The sequence below is a fragment of the Mastomys coucha genome, unplaced genomic scaffold (genome assembly GCF_008632895.1).
Source record: "Mastomys coucha isolate ucsf_1 unplaced genomic scaffold, UCSF_Mcou_1 pScaffold13, whole genome shotgun sequence".
In the NCBI taxonomy this organism is placed as follows: Eukaryota; Metazoa; Chordata; class Mammalia; order Rodentia; family Muridae; genus Mastomys; species Mastomys coucha.
In genome coordinates this window covers 20,059,028-20,075,217 of record NW_022196895.1, presented here as the reverse complement: position 1 = coordinate 20,075,217, position 16,190 = coordinate 20,059,028, and the positions used below count along the sequence as shown (strand labels likewise).

The 16,190-nt window shown below is 45.1% G+C and overlaps 1 protein-coding gene, 1 long non-coding RNA gene and 1 pseudogene across 11 annotated transcripts in view; 2 read left to right on the top strand and 1 right to left on the bottom strand.

Moving 5' to 3' along the window:
- Mapre2 (microtubule associated protein RP/EB family member 2) overlaps window positions 1-16,190 on the bottom strand; it is a 94,071-nt gene that overhangs the window by 71,175 nt on the left and 6,706 nt on the right. The gene's annotated exons all lie outside the window — the stretch shown is intronic.
- The window catches only part of LOC116086913, a 21,074-nt gene continuing 9,456 nt past the window's right edge, over window positions 4,573-16,190 (top strand). For 2 of the 9 annotated variants that reach the window (XR_004117197.1, XR_004117191.1), the window contains exons 1-5: window positions 4,573-4,867; window positions 5,494-5,636; window positions 6,729-6,841; window positions 15,011-15,104; window positions 15,649-16,050. This is a non-coding gene — a long non-coding RNA (uncharacterized LOC116086913). Of the gene's footprint in view, window positions 4,868-5,490; window positions 5,637-6,217; window positions 6,385-6,728; window positions 6,864-15,010; window positions 15,105-15,648; window positions 16,051-16,190 lie in introns of those variants that run through there. The other 7 variants (XR_004117195.1, XR_004117193.1, XR_004117192.1 and 4 more) reach the window with 6 other exon arrangements.
- Window positions 7,911-8,010, top strand: LOC116087848 (annotated as a pseudogene).

Genomic DNA, 16,190 nt, shown 5'->3' with positions numbered 1-16,190 from the left:
ACACACACACACACACACACACACACACACACACACACGTAGAAATTGACAAGTCTTTCTTAAAGGCAAGAAGAACTTCGGTTACCCTTTTGGGTCACTCCCTTAAGGAGCCTATACTCAACTGGAATCTTGTTTTGCTATAAAATGTTCAGAGAGTTTGACCAGCCACGCCAGTACATTCCATCCACAGAGTTTGTGCTGACGGTATCAGCACCTATGACTGTCTTTCTTCTCTCAAAACAATCTCTATTTTCAGCAACCCTCTCATCACTGGGAGAAGTAATCCACCAAGAGTCTAAGAAAAATACAGTTTCACTCCATTTCACATAAAGGAAACAAAGAGCAGACTGGAAAAGATAAATAAGGGAATGAATGATATTTTTCTTTCATGTGAGAAACTTATATATTTGAGTTTATGTATACAATGATGTGTAAAGGCCTTATAAAGGTCTATAACCAGGATGGCCCGGCTACAGCTTTGAGGGAGAGAAGCACCTGCGGGCCCTAAGCCACCTTTTCTCTGTCAGCTACGGGACTCATACCTGGCTCACTCAGACTCCAAAACAGACTGTTCTCTGGTCAGAGTGTTTTAGGATTGTCAAAGTTAGAGCACTCCACAGACAAGGTAAGCATAGGGGCTATGTTCCAAACTTGAACAGGGCTCTTTACTCAGATCTTTTTAGGTTTGTTCTAATAAAAGTAGACCTTTTATCAATGGTCTTAGTATGTACGAATATGTTTAAAATAAAAGAGATTTATCAAATTGATGATATAATAATGACCTTAAGCTTACCAGTTACAGTTTCTAGAATAGCTTCAATTATACTTTTTTTTTTTTAAAGTACATCTATGACCACAAATTAAGATACTTAGTCAGTGGGCGTGCTGGCATATGGCTTTAAGTTAAGCACTTGGACTGAAGAGTATGTGGATCTGTGAGTTTCTAGGAAAGCCTGGTCTACATAGTATGTTTTGGGCCACACAGGGTTACACAATGAAGATGCTGTCTCAAAAACAAAAACCAAAAAATCCTCAAACAACAACATAAGAGGAGGAGCCAAGGCCAGGAAGCCTCACGCTGCTCCCCTGCGGTCTAGTCTGCTTCTCTGAAGGTGGGTGGGAAGCTTGTGACAACACACACGAGGGCCCAGCTCCTCCAAAATGAAAGCCCTCATGATGAACTGGGGGTTTCCATGGGAGAGCCAGGGTATAAATGTGTGCCTTAGGCCAGAAAGTTCTATTTTTCTTCTGTGTATAGTTCATTCCCCAAACAAAGAGCTGTGAGGGGCAGGCCTGAGGCGCCGCTGCACCAAGGAAAGAATATCTCTAACCATGCCCATTCATCACTCATCACTGTCTATTCATCCATCCATCCATCCATCCATTCATTCATTCATTCATTCATTCCTTTCTCTTCATTCATTCATGACCCAGAAGTGGGGGGCAGTGGAGAAAAGATCTGTCCAACACAGAGATCAAATCTAAGCAGAGGGATCCAGATGATGTCATCAAAAGAAAAACATTGACAAGACCCAATCATCCCCAAGACACTTCAGTGAAGATGGTGTCCTTAGGTCTCTGTATATCTTCTGATGTAGGATGAGGAAAGAAATTTAAGGCCTCACATGGTCTCCATGTAGTAACTATACAGCTGTGGGCAGACTCATGTACTTTACTCGTGTTTTATCTCCTGTGATGGGATGAGAAAGATGAGCTAGGAAAGCCAAACTCCTTGGGAAGAAGTGGGGATGGGGGGTTGGGGTGGGGGTTCTGAGGTGGCAGAGGTCTGAGCCCAGAGCTGAGTTCACACCCAGATGGAACGGAAATGTTGGGCACCAAGCATGTTACTAGACCACAGACATTGAAGTACACCATTTCCCCCTCAAATTAGGCATCGGTGGTTCAAAACTAGCAAAGGCAACCAGTGAAAAGGCCTTCAACGGGGAGGTGCTTCGAGGACAAAGGGTTAGAGGAAACTGCGATTCGGATGAGGGCGGGGCCGCTGGCTGTACTCCAGGCTGTTGTGTCATCATCTACTGCTTGATGCTATCAATGTGAACACAGGGGTCTGATCAGTTTGGTTATCTACACTTGTAAGTCCTGCTAATAACCGCCACTTCCTGGAGAGAGCAAACAGAAAAATAACGTAAGGGTGCCAGCCCCTCCAATAATTAATCATTACTTTTAACTTTTTATTCTATTTGTGTGCGTGTGTTTACACTGTATGTACCTGTGGATGTGCCTACAATACGTGAAAGCCAGAGGAGGTCATCAGACATCCTGTTCTCCTCTTCATGCCCTTGAGACATGGTCTCCCATTGAGCATGGATCATCCGGCAGCCAGCGGGGCCCCAATGATCCTCCTGTCTCCATTCCTTACAAGGTCTGACATTTTACAAAGGTGCTTGAGATTTGAACTTAGGTCTTCGTGCTTGTGCAGTAAGCACTTTTACCCTCTGAAGCATCTCTCCAGCTCTGCCTCCTTTAAAGTGCACTTTAAGACTATGATGAAAATGCACAGATCTCTGCAGCTATCTGCAAAATGAGGCCAGTGTAACTTGCCTTGGCCACAAACCCTCCACCTTTAGTAGGTAGCTGCTGCCTGCAGCTTCATTGGGTGTTTTCATCCAGAGCCTCCTGAGCATGCCTTCTGTCTCATTATTGACCAAGAGGAAAGAAACCTTTAGATGTCAAATACAGGTAGACATTTTTGTTATTTTGATTTTGTTTTGTTTGTTTGTTTTGATTTGGTTTGGTTTTTGGTTTTTCGAGACAGTGTTTCTCTGTGTAGCCCTGGCTGTCCTGGAACTCACTCTGTAGACCAGGTTGGCTTCAAACTCAGAAATCCGCCTGCCTCTGACTCCCAAGTGCTGGGATTAAAGGCGTGCGCCACCACTGCCCTGTTATTTTGATTTTTAACTGAGAATTAAGTTGATATCTATGACCCTGAAATGAATCAGAAGCTTGACTTTTATCCAAGAAACAAGAAAATTTTAGAATTCTAACAGGCTTTTTATCCAGGGATATGAATGGAAGCTAACTTCATAGTGAGAAAGTAGCCCTCAGACACATTCTCTGTGCACACATTCATGCAGGCACAGTGGACGCATGTCTCTTCATATGGTCAGAAATGCAGCTGATTGTATTTGCCTAAATACCCATCTGTTCCAAGCAAGTGGGTGGCTTTGTCCATGTTCTGAAAATAATCCCAATAACCCAGGGCTTGTTCCCATGCCACAAGACTTGGCTGGGCTCCTCGGGGCACCAACTTTTGCCCAGAAGCCCCGCCCACCTCTCTTGGCTCCCTCTCTACCCTCCTCTTCTCCATATGCCTTCTGTTTACTTTCCCAGCCTTGCTTGGCCTTGTTCCCTGTCACTCTGACCTTCCCTCTCTCCCAGGATCCTAAGTAATTTTAAGTCAGGGCCCAAGTCACCCCACCCAGCATGGCCCCTGGTTAACCTTTCCGGAAGTGGGCACACTGGGTACCACTGAGTGGTCATGCTCAGCTGTTCACTCGCACCGTGGAAGATCCAGGGCAGAAGACAAAGCAGGAGAGCATGTGGCAATCGAATGGGGCTCAGGTGCTGCTGTTTCTCCTCTGTCAGCATCTTCAGTTTGCCTTCTCTAAGCCTTCTAGGTAATGAGGAACAAGGGATGGATAGCAGCTCCCAGCTAATCATGAAGGGATGACAGGGCCACAGGCTTAGGCAAAGAAACTGAAGCTCTTTCCAGAACTTGGCACTATCACCTGCACTTCATGCTTCAGGTCCAGATTCCATGTCAGCTCCTCAGCACACCCTCCCTGCCCACCCTGAAGTGGCCTCTCCAGTTATTCTGACATCATCCTGTTCCCGACTCCTGGATATTACACAATCTGGGATTAGCTTCAATGTCAACTCTTCAGCAAGCCCTCCTGCCTCCCCGCCCCCACCCCCATGCAAGGTCTGTGCTGGCAGCAACTGTATAGCAGCGTATGTCTTGTTTACTGCCGTATCTCCAGGGCATGCACAAAACTATAAGTCCATGTTGAATGAGCAAGTGGTTGGGAGAGCTTTGAGGGAGGAGAAAAAGCTCCAGGACACTCAAAATCATACCATACTCTTCTGATATACCCATGTGCTATGAGGTAGCTTGCAGGGAACAAATCAGGGATGAGTGGAATAAAGGACTTTGTCTTTTGAATTAAAAACAAGAAGAAGAAGAAGCGGGGTTTGGAAGTAAGTAATGTGCATTCCTCGTGGCAGCCATGAATGCTTCCTTGCTGATCGGCAGACTCAACAGGGCTCTGACCAAGGCAGGAGTCAAGGGCAGCAGCTTCGAGACCCAGAGCTAGACCCAAACACTCAATTGGTTGGGCAAACTTGGTCATCTGTGTGGCCCCACAGGAGCCCTCCTTCGACGGTGAGGCATGGGGGCCGGATGAGGCGTGATATAAGACAGAATTTAGAGATTACCCATTTCTATTGTGAGAGAAAACCATCAGTACAGGTTGCGTCCTCCCAGCAATGTCTTATAGCTGCTTTTATGCCCAGATGCAGGAAAAGTTACAGGTTCTGTGAGGTCACAATTATCACATCACAGAGCTGGGCTGATTCTGGGATGGCTGTTCTCAGTGTGAGCCCCCTCCCCTCTGGAAAGGCGTGAAGAGGGGCAAGAGAAAGAGCTGCCCTGAAGACCCAGCTGGAGTTCTGCGATTGTATCAAGTCCTTATTTGGTGCAGGGGACCAAACCCAGGGCCTGGGGTATGCTAGGCAAGTGACCTCTGACCTTCTATATCTCTGAGCTATATTCCCAGCCTTCTAATCTGATTCTGGGACCGGGGCTCAGCTAAATTCTCCAAGACAGCCTTGAACTCTTATAGCCCAGGTAGGCACTAAACCCAGTTCCTCACCCTGGGACTTAAACCCCAATGATTTTTAAATGTGTGTGTCCATGAAGAAAGGCCTGCACAGTAGAGATTTGTGTGAGATTTCCCCAGTTTATTGATGGGAAGTAACGCTTCCTGGCAAGAGCACCTGGCAGCTGGAACGCATAAGCCACGCTGGTATTTTAGGATCTGCCACGTTTCCCATTTCTAGTTACTATATATTTTGGAGCCAAGGCTCTCAATTTACTTTTTGTGGCAGATTAGCAAAAATGGACATTACTACTTATAGTTTTTTTTTTTTCAAAGCTAATAAAAGACTTTAGATTGGTATCTTGACAATGTGTTTAGAATAACATATCCGTAAAAATATAATCTTGGTATCTCACTCTCAAAGGCTGGTGCTGATCCAAATGCCTGCACCTTCATTATGGTAAAAATGATTTTTAAACACGTGAGAACATCTTGAAATGAAAAGGAAATGCCACAAAACAGACTATTAATGAGACGGTAAAATGCAGGCTAACATTTAAAGAGACGCTAGTAAACTCAAGTCCAAATTGAGTAACAGACTCTCATCCTTTGAGTCCTTTTTCTACCCTTCCTCTTGAAATTCTTTCCAAAGTAGGCTGGGTCAAAAGGGAAAACTTCAACCCCGGGAACAGAATACTCCGAAGCTGGAGCGAAATGGCTTCCCTTTGGTGTCTCAGTCACCCTGTCTTCTACAAAGTTTGGGGTCAACAATACCCAATCAAGTTACCAAATAAATGAGTAAGTAAAATAAAAATATCCCACGATGTTCTAAGTAAGATTGTGATTTTGCATTAGGCCACCTTCTAGCTATTCTGGGCCACCTGTCACCAGCAGGCAGCAGGTTGAACATGCTTGCATGATAATCTGTATCAAATTCATGCCACAACCCCAGAGACCACAGTCCATACTACATATATGAAAAAAAAAAAGACATCTTTCCTGAACATGGCAACAGACAGGCATGCTGGTGACCATGGTGGCTGAGATAAGGTAAGTGGTTTGAGCACAGGGCTGTCTCTGTAGGCAACAGTACTGAAGCCAGGAGCCCTCTTCCTGTCAGTTCACACAGCAGCTTCCCCCAAACTAACTGTCCCCTCAGCAGAGATGCAGGAACGCAACGTGTTTCTTCCCTTTGAATTCAGTCTGGGACTCCAGCCCATGGGATGGTTCTATACACATTCAGGGTGGGTCTTGCCTCTTCAGATAAACCATTCTGGAAACATCCCCACTGATATACACACAGGTTCATTGGTAATTCTTCTCATAGTCAGGTTGACAATAGAGAGTAAACTAAGAATATTTTCCAATTTGTTTTGCAGTTCTGGGAATCAAACCAAAGGCCTCAAACACACAGACAAGTGTCTAAACACTAAGCCACATCTCAGCCAGCCCCTTCGTATTCTTGTGTACAGCACCAACTACTGTCTTGTATATTTGAAAACTGTTTTTGGTTTTAAATCAATAAACTCATTTACCATTACCAGAACGAAGACGCTAACAGTCTTTTTATATCAACTTATCTAGAGAAACACCAATTCACCCATACCAGAGGTGGAGAGTGGGAGGGAAGGAGGGAGGGAGGGATGGAGGGAGGGAGAGAGGGAGGGAGGGAGGGAGGAAGGAAGGAAGGAAGGAAGGAAGGGAGGGAGGGAGGAAGAGATAGGCAGTATTTCTTTGCCTTACTCTCTTCAGTCTTCTCACAGGTCAAAAGTTGTATGAGTACAACTTGTATGAGTACACACACATAGATACACTCATGTACACACGCACGCATGTACACACACAATGTTGCAGTATTTCATTGCTCTCCTTCTCTTGTTTTAATTACAGGTGTGAACTGCACCATACCCAGCAAGGGTGTTTAGCACTGAAATTTTCAGAGGGAAGAGCAAACACTGAGCACTTGAGTGGGTAGGAGCTATGCCACATACAAACTGGATCAGGTACAAAAATAACAGACACGCGGTAAGACCCTTGGCTTGAGGAAGGGAGGAAGGGGCATGGCTTGAACAAAGAAATCTTACAGTGGTACTAGTTTAATGTGGAGGATTCGTGGTCTCTACTGAATGTAAGAGTGTTTTACTTACTACACACATGCGGAGCTACACCAGTGTTTTCAGAAGGATACCGGGGATTCTAACAAGGGTTCTTACCCATCATACCATCTCCAATAGCCCCAAGATGTGGGACTCTTAAAAGACAGAATAAGAGCTGGTTAGCTACTGCCTGTCTGGAGAATGGCATCGTGAGAAAGAAATCGGATCTAGAGGCCATTGTGTGATTACTGTTGCTAAACTTTGGAGCCAATATGAACTGATGAAAAGTGTCACTCTAGAAGTGGTCACGTCCTGTCCCCATGCCTACTTTCTAGTGAATCCCAGGATTCATTTGACATATAAACTTTAAAACATGTTTTGAAAATTAGTCTTGAATTCAACCATTAACTAATAAATCTAACTTCATTTTGACTGTCAAATTTGAGCCAAAGATCTGATGCCACAGAGGCCACATGGAGGTCATATTGAAACAATGTGACATTACTTTTCATTATCTCTGCATTAGTTGCTGTTATAGTCAATATCATATTAAGCACAATAATACCTAGTTCATTAAAACACCAATAGATTCATTCACATGTTTGTGTGTGTACATAAATGATAAAAAGATTAAATTACTAGGTAAGTTCAAATAGTTTATAATAATTTGATAGTGCAAGGAAATGACTTTTTAAAATGTTAAAGTGCTTTTTCTTTTAAAAAAGGTTGTGTTAAAAATTTTTGCACATTTTTGCACTATAAAAAAGCAGAAAAAGGCCAGGCGGTGGTGGCGCACGTCTTTAATCCCAGCACTTGGGAGGCAGAGGCAGGCAGATTTCTGAGTTCAAGGCCAGCCTGGTCTACAGAGTGAGTTCCAGGACAGCCAGAGCTATACAGAGAAACCCTGTCTTGAAAAAAAAAACAAAACAAAACAAAAAAACCAAACCAAAACAAAACAAAAAGCAGAAAAATGTGTATGCTTCAGCAGCATATATACTAAAATTGGAACGATACAGAGATTAGCATGGCCCCTACACAAGGACAACATGGAAAAAAGAAAAAAGAAGAAACAGAAAATACAGAAAAAATTAGATTTAAACACTTTACATATCCATAATTCAGGATGGGGATTAGCTCAGTGCCTACCACCCACAAGGCTGAAAATTTAATTTCCAACATGGATATATACAGCCATTATTTTCTTACTCCGTTACAACCCTTATCTTTTTAAGTTTAAGTAGCCAGGCATGGTGGGAAGCAGAGTCAGTATGACTAGGAGTTCAAAGCCATCTCTGGCTACACTGTTAGTTCACAATGGACCTGTGCAACAGGAGACCTCATCTCAAAACACACACAAAAAAAATGTATGTATAATAGAACATTTTATGCATTTTCACAAACACACACTTTAAAATGGGTTCTCATACATAATCAATGCATACACAGTCTTTTACACATACCTATACAATCACACATATACTGCTCTACACATAACTTCGTAAGCAATGCATGCATACAGTCTTCTACACATAACTGCATAGACAATGAATACATATAATCTCCTCACATAGAGCTGAAGACTGTCCCTTCTCCTAAAGTCCCATGTATTGGCAACCTCAGAATGTGACCTTATATGCAAATAGGGGCTTTATAGATGAATTAGTTGAGAGGAAGATACCAGATCAGGGTGGACCTAATGGCTTTTAAATGATGGTCCAAGAAAAATACACAGATGAAGGAGGAGGCAGGATAATCAGAGGCAGGGACTGAGTGTTGAAACTATAGACCATAGGACATATGGGGCCACCAGGATGGGAAGGGACAGAAGTGATCCTCTCCTAGAGCCTGTGAAGGGAGCGTGGCAGTGGCAAGGCACAGTGCAGATCTAGCCACACCAGGAGGAGAGGACAATGGTTAAAGCAACCAGTGTGAAGCAGTCTGTGTGGGAGCCTTCATGACAGCAGCTTTGGTAACAGACAGCCTGTTCCTGTTCACACCTGTGAACACGTTTCATAGCTTCACAGATAGTGTTTATATTTAAGTATGCAGGTATATCACAATAGACCCAATTCCAGAACCATATATCAATGTTTAAAGAACATGTCTGGGGGTTGGAGAGATGACTCAGTGGTTAAGAGCACTTACCTGTTCTTTCAGAGGACCCAAGTTCAATTCCCAGCACCCACAAGGCAGCTTGCAACTGTCTATAACCCCAGTTATAAGGAAATCTAGCATCCTCACACAGACACACATGCAGGAAAAACACCAATGCACATAAAAAATAACAATAAATCCATCTTAAAAACAACAACAAAAATGTCTGTTCATTGCTCATGTTGTTTAGTTAATTATTTCAAGGCAACGAAAATGGCAGTAGGTTAAATCATGACTGTTCACATAAAAAAAAAAAAAAGCATGAAATGTTTTCAACGATGGCCCAAGAAAACACACAGATGAAGAAGGAGGAGAAAATGAGTCCTGATTTTCTGGGAGTGTGTTGTTTGTTGGAGATTCAAAGTGAAAGGAGTCGTCACAGTGGGTTCCCTACCTAGCAGGAAAGGAAACAGGAGACCGTGCTAGCTAGTGTTTACATAAAGAGCCTGTCCGCACTACAGCAAACTGAGGATCACAGGATGTCCTGTCTGATAGCACCCGGGCTTCCTCTCATAGAACAGACCCAATTACAGCAAAAGGATGTCTTCACTCTGCACTCGTTGTTTACTGGCCGAGGCCGGCTCAGTCCCAACTGGAACAAAGAGACCACTCTCCTCAGGGAAGGCCGCCGCCGATGTAGGGCCTTAAAGGTCTGGCAGTAAAAGGATACTTCACTAAGGAAATAAGTTATCATCAAACCATCTCCTTAGTCAGCCTAGGGCATTTGTGAAGTCACACTGGGTGAACTTCTATGCTGAAGTCTCACTGGACTTTGAGGCAGATGTGGACCCGTATGTATCTGGGTGTGAACAGACTCTGACAGGAACCTTTCGCACCCTCTCCAGGAAGCACCCACAGGCTGTCTCTCACTGCTTAGCCTCCAGCATCAACTAGAGGTAGCTTCCCCCTAGAGGCCTGGAACTAAGTTGAGAGGCAAAGAGGTGACAGCAAAGCTTCCAAATTAAGACAGACCTAGTGGCACAGGCCAGCAGTTCCCAGCTATTCAAGAGCTCGATGCAGTAGAATCCCAAGTTTAAGGCCAGGCTGGGCAACTTACTGAGCTCCTGTCTCAAAAGCTAAAAATATCAGGCCTGAGTGTTTTACCCTGAAGACTCTAAGTCTAACACACCACAGGGACATCTGTTTATCAGTGTGCGCGGCCGCAGGATTCACAACGTTAAGTGAAGGAAACCACCTAGACGATCTAGATGTCCCTCACCACCACCACCACCACCACCAACAACAACAACAAAAAAAAAACTGGATAAAGAAACTGTAAACACAACAGAATTATCTTCAGCCATAAAGAGTTTTCATCATTTGAAAGAAAATGGATATAACTAGAGATAACCATTGTAAGTGAATTAAGTCAGTCAGACAAAAACCCAAATGTGTCCAGAGGACAGGAAAATGCAAGTCAACTGTCTAGCTCAGTGGCTTCCTAACGCTGTGACCCTTAAGACAGCCCAACCATAAAATTATTTTTGTTGCTACTTCATAACTGTAATTTTGCTACTGTTATGAATTTTAATGTAAATACTTTTGGAGACAGAGGTTTGCAGAAGGGTTATGACCCACAGGTTGAGAACCGCTGGGCCGGGCAGTGGTGGCGCATGCCTTTAATCCCAGCATTTGGGAGGCAGAGGCAGGCGGATTTCTGAGTTCAAGGCCAGCCTGGTCTACAGAGTGAGTTCCAGGACAGCCAGGGCTACACAGAGAAACCCTGTCTCGAGAAAAAGAAGAGAACCGCTGGTCTAGCAGTAAAGGGAGACTACCAGGTGAGATGGGATAAGGGAAGGGCAGCAGATATGGAGGGGATGTGTTCAAGCAGATTGTAAACATGCACGGAAAAAGCTCAAGCCCTAACAGTACAAAACAAGCAAGCAATCCCTCAAATCAGATGGGGTAAGGGGTAGGTGTCCGCCACAGACAGCCACTGTTCAGTTCTCTAGGCAAGATTTTGAAAACAGGCAAATGGTTCCTTGTTGGCTTTAAAGGAGATAGAAACAGTCTCTACACATATTTTATTCTTTAAAACTTAAGAGCAGAACCTTTGATCTCCTGTAAGAGGACCCACAACATAAGGAGAGATTATCTACATAATTATAGTATCCTCCACAGAAATAAAAGGGCAGTCCATGACTGTCAGGCTAGAAAAGAAAACCTAGCTCCCGAACCTAACACCTTCTCCTGGCACTGAAAAGGTGGATTTGGTAGTTTTTCTAAGTTACCATAATTATTCTGTTACAATTTCCTGCCTATTCATAGTAACATTGGCTGTATGCAGACCGAGCATCCCTAATCCCCAAGTATGAGATCTCAAATGCTCCAGAACCTAACATTTTGGGGCACTGGCAGGATGTCTGAGTCTCAGAGCAGGGGTGTTCTAGCAGTGGGCTACGGAGGCATCCCAGATCCAAATATATGGGAAATGGAAAAGGGCTGTGGTGCCAGGGATTCTGCGTGAGGGCATTTTAGCCTGCACTTAAAAGCTGATCGGCAGTACTGCTGCCGTTTACAGACAGAGGTCAGAAGCAGCCTTTCTTCTTGAAGGACCCATGTGCAGTATAAAACACAAAACCCACCTGCACTGAAATCTAAAGTGAGACTACATTCAAGTATTTTAAATATACTTTGTGTTTTGTTCTGTTTCTCTCTGTGTAGCGCTGGCTGTCCTGGAACTCCCTCTGTAGTCCAGTCTGGCCTCAAATTCAGAGATCCACCTACCTTGGCCTCCTCAGTGCTGGGAATAAAAGGTGTGCGCCACTACTGCCTGGCTTACAATATGCTTTTATCCACCCTCTTGTATAAGGACATCTAAAAGTAGACTCTAAAGAGTTGGCCATGTCGTTAAAGAATATACTCAAACAGTCAATATGCACATAGGAAGATTCTCAACATCAATCATCAACCAAGACTCCTCTACACCCCCATAAATCTGCCCTAAATCTGACAGAATAACAGGACATGTCAGCAAAGGCTCTGACAGAGTGGGAGATGGCACAACCACTCTTGAGTAACCCTGGGGGCTGGGAGCTCGGTTGGTTAAAAAAAAAAAAAAAAGCTTGCTGAGCAAGAATGACCATCAGCGTTATCAAAACCCACAGAGGGCCAGGTGTGGTGGCACGGCGCAAGCTGGGGAGGCAGAGACAGGTGGATGCCTGGCACTCGCTGGTTAGCCAGCACAGTCTTCTAGGTGAGTTTCAGGGCTAGTGAGAGACCCTGTCTTTAAAAAACAAGGTAGTAAATGCCTCAGAAACACTTGAGGTTGTTCTCTGGTGCACTCTCCCTCCCTTCCCCACCTCATACACTTCATTTCACTCCTAGGCATTTATGAGACAGGAAAACAAGTCCCCACAAAGATTTCTACATGAACAGTCACAGAAGCTTTACCTATAACTACCCCAAACTGGAAATGCTAATGTTTAGCAACTGATGAGTGGATAAACAAACTATGATATGCCATGTGACGGAGTACTTTTCGGTGGGAAAGAGAAAGGAGCTACACATCGTAGATGCCGCCAATGCAGATGGGTCTCAAACTGATGGCATGGAGTCAAACCAGGCAGATGCTGAGCCAGGCATTCCATCTGATTCTATTTCATACAAGTTGACAGAAAGTGACTCAGGTGGTTCCTGGGGCTGTGGGGAGCAGAAACACAGGCTGTAGAGGACACAAAAAAATGTGGGAGCAGTGATGGCTATCCCAACCCACTGAACTACACACTTAAAATGGATACGGCTTATTGTTTCTTCATGAATTCTTAATGAGGTTAACATAGGGATTTTTTTTTTTTAAAGAGCATCTGTTGTGTGTCATGTATTGTGCCAGGTATTTGGGACACAAAGATCACAGGCTGTGAAGGCAGGTAGAAAGTTGCAGACTCAAACTAGTAACCAGCATTCTCTACAGGACTGGCTTTGCCCCAGGCAACTGCAGTGTTCTTTATGTTCCTAGCATTCAGTGTGCATGACAACCCTGTGAGGTTGATAGTGTTAGCTCCCTAGGTAGGGAAGGAACACGATGCTTAAAGAGGCAGACAGCATTTGTCCTGGGTCACACAGTCCGGAGTGAGGCTATAACAGAGAATATATGTCATATGCCAGAGCCAAGCTTTCCCCATTCGAGTCCACGTAGCTCCCTGGCTGGGCATTCTGAGCATCCCGTCAGACCTCAATGTTTGTTAGGAAGGAGGTGCCAGACCTGGACAGAAAATGCATAGGAACTGAGGAAGTAGAAGTGGTCAGTGCTACTCATGGGACATCTTGAAGTCACTGTTATGTGCCTTTCAAAAATTCCAGGGAAAGGAAATCAGTTCCCCAAATACAAATATTTGTGGATTTATCATGAGTTCCAGGCCCTCATATGAGAACCGGACGGGTGTGTGTGGGGGGATTGGTCTCCCAGGCCTAGGGCCATGCCCAGCCTAGGTCACTTACTGCTCACCATTTCCTACTGGCAGACTCATTCTGTCCAGAGTGAAAGGGGGTTAGGGGGGGAGAGGTGGGGGAAGCCACACACACTCGTCCCAGAAAGCCTCAGCCTTTTCGAAACCTCACACACTGCCTCTGAGAACCCTGCCCTCCCAGGACCCCTGCATCCGTCTGCTTCCTCCTTTTCTAGCAGAGCCCTTCTGGTTACACACTCCAAGGTCTGTTTATTTCAGCACAGACAGTGGGCAGGTCCACAGCGAAGTTATTGCACGCAAAGCCGCAAAGTTGTCCTTTGTTTCTTAACTGGCAGCGTCCCTAGGGATGCTCTAAGACTTTGTCCACCCTGCTGGTTGGGGAGGCTGCCTGTGCAGGAAGGCAGGCTCTGAGTGGATGGACAGCTGCCTGCCTGGCCATCATCACCGGATCCAGGGGTTACTCTAAGGTCAGATACTGATACTCATTCTCTCTCTCTCTCTCTCTCTGTCTCTGTCTCTGTCTCTCTCTCTCTGTCTCTGTCTCTGTCTCTGTCTCTCTGTCTCTGTCTCTCTGTCTCTGTCTCTCTGTCTCTTTCTCTCTCTGTCTCTGTCTCTCTGTCTCTTTCTCTCTCTGTCTCTGTCTCTCTCTGTCTCTGTCTCTCTGCCTGTCTCTGTCTCTGTCTCTGTCTCTGTCTCTCTCTCTCTCTCTCTCTCTCTCTCTCTCTCTCTCTCTGTGTGTGTGTGTGTGTGTAACTTCCCTAAAGTGGGAGATTAGGTGAATTAGAAGTCAGAGTGACAAAAATGGCAGTTCCTTGTCCTCAAACAATGTCAGGATCCCACACAGCGCCTGACAAACAGCAGGTGCTCAATAAACAAGAAGAAAATGAAACTGCAAAGAGGATATTGAAAAATAATCCTCACGGAGGATTACTGTGCAGTTAGGCTAAGATTCGCTGAGCATACTAAGCAGGCTGGACTCGCCCCCGAACCCAGCAGTGCGCCCTGGAGAAAGCGAAATGAAGTTAGGACGATGGTGGCTCCCTCGGTCTGAAACCTCAGGGCAGATGGGGGTGGGGCACTGCTCATCTGTGACTTGGGGTGCTCTAACACAAAAACGGTGCTCATGCAGCTGGTGTGATGGCTCGGTTGAGGAAACACTAGCTGTGCCAACCAAGCAACCGAAGTTCATCCCTGGAACCCATGGGAAGGTGGAGAGAACAGAGCATACAAAAAGTGTCCTTTGACTTCCACAAGTGTGCATATACACACAAGCACATGTACTCACAAACACATAACTAGATACATAATAACAAATTTTAAGTCTTAGCTGGGCAATGGTGGCACATTCCTTTAACCCCAGCACTAGGGAGGCAGAGGCAGGTAGGTTTCTGAGTTCCACGCCAGCCAGGTTTATACAGAGAATTTCAGGACAGCCAGGGATACAAGGAGAAACCCTGTCTCAAAATAACCAAAACAAAAACAAGCAAACATTTTTTTAAAATGGTACTTGCAGCTGGACCAGAATGGAACATGCTTTCAACTCCAGCACTTGGGAAATAGAAAGTCAAGGAATTCAAGACCAGCCTTGGATATATGGAGAATTTCAGGTCAGTCTGGGCTACATAAGACCTTAGTTCACAATGGGGGTTGGGAGTCAGGGAGGCAAAGAAACAACAGTTGCTGAAGTGCTTGTCATAAAAAGGATAAAAACCTGAGCTTGATTCCCAGCACCCACAAAAAAAAGTAGGGTGTTGTAGCACGTGTCTATACTTTCAGTGCTGAGGAGGAGGAGACAGGAAGCTGGGGGGAGGGGCTTGCTGGCTAGGTCTGGTTGAATCTGGTGAGCCAATGTCAGCTATACCCCAGAATGGAACAGACACATGGGTCTTCTCTGGGGCCATGTGTGGGTATCTCTCCACTTTGGGTCTCTCTGGAGACCAAGACCCTCTCCTTACTGCTGCCTAGGCTTCGGCCCTCCCTCTGGCAGTGGGGTGCTGGCATTATTGACCCTATATTCTAAGGGCCCCATAAGCAGACTGGCAGATAGAAGGAAGTTTGTTTGCTAAAGGGAAAATTTGGGCTTAAATATTAACATAATGGCACCTGTGTAAAGTTCAATGAGGGCAACTTAGGGCAGCTCACTATTTCTAGGCTGGAAACATGTCTGGCCACCCTAGAATGACAAGAGGAGAGTGGCAAGGACTGCAGCAGGGAGGAGCCAAGTTCAGTGATGCTACTTTATTGTGATCCATGCGGCACCAACTGAAAACCTTGCAGTCATCATGGTGGGCTCGTAAGTAAAGAACACCAGTGTTCATATTCAGAGTGAAGAGTGAGCGTAAGAGAGTCTTCACAATGCCTCCAAACATCTCTGAAGAATTACCTCTCGGAGCTATGCCAGGGCCAGCTGGTGCTAAATAAAAAAACAAGCAACTGACAGCTTTAAAGTGAACCAACACAAAAGAAAGAGCATCACAGACCATCTGAGGCATCTCAGGAGAGAGACTGTCATTTGTGTTTAGGCAATAGCAAGCATCCTCTGGAACCCTCAAGGTCAATACTGTGTCTGAAAGAGAGAGAGAGGGAGGGAGAGGGAGAGAGAGAGAGAGAGAGGGAGGGAGAGGAAGAGAGAGAGGGGAGGAGGGAAGGAGAGGGAGGGAGGGAGAGGGAGACACAGAGAAGAAGGGAGGGGG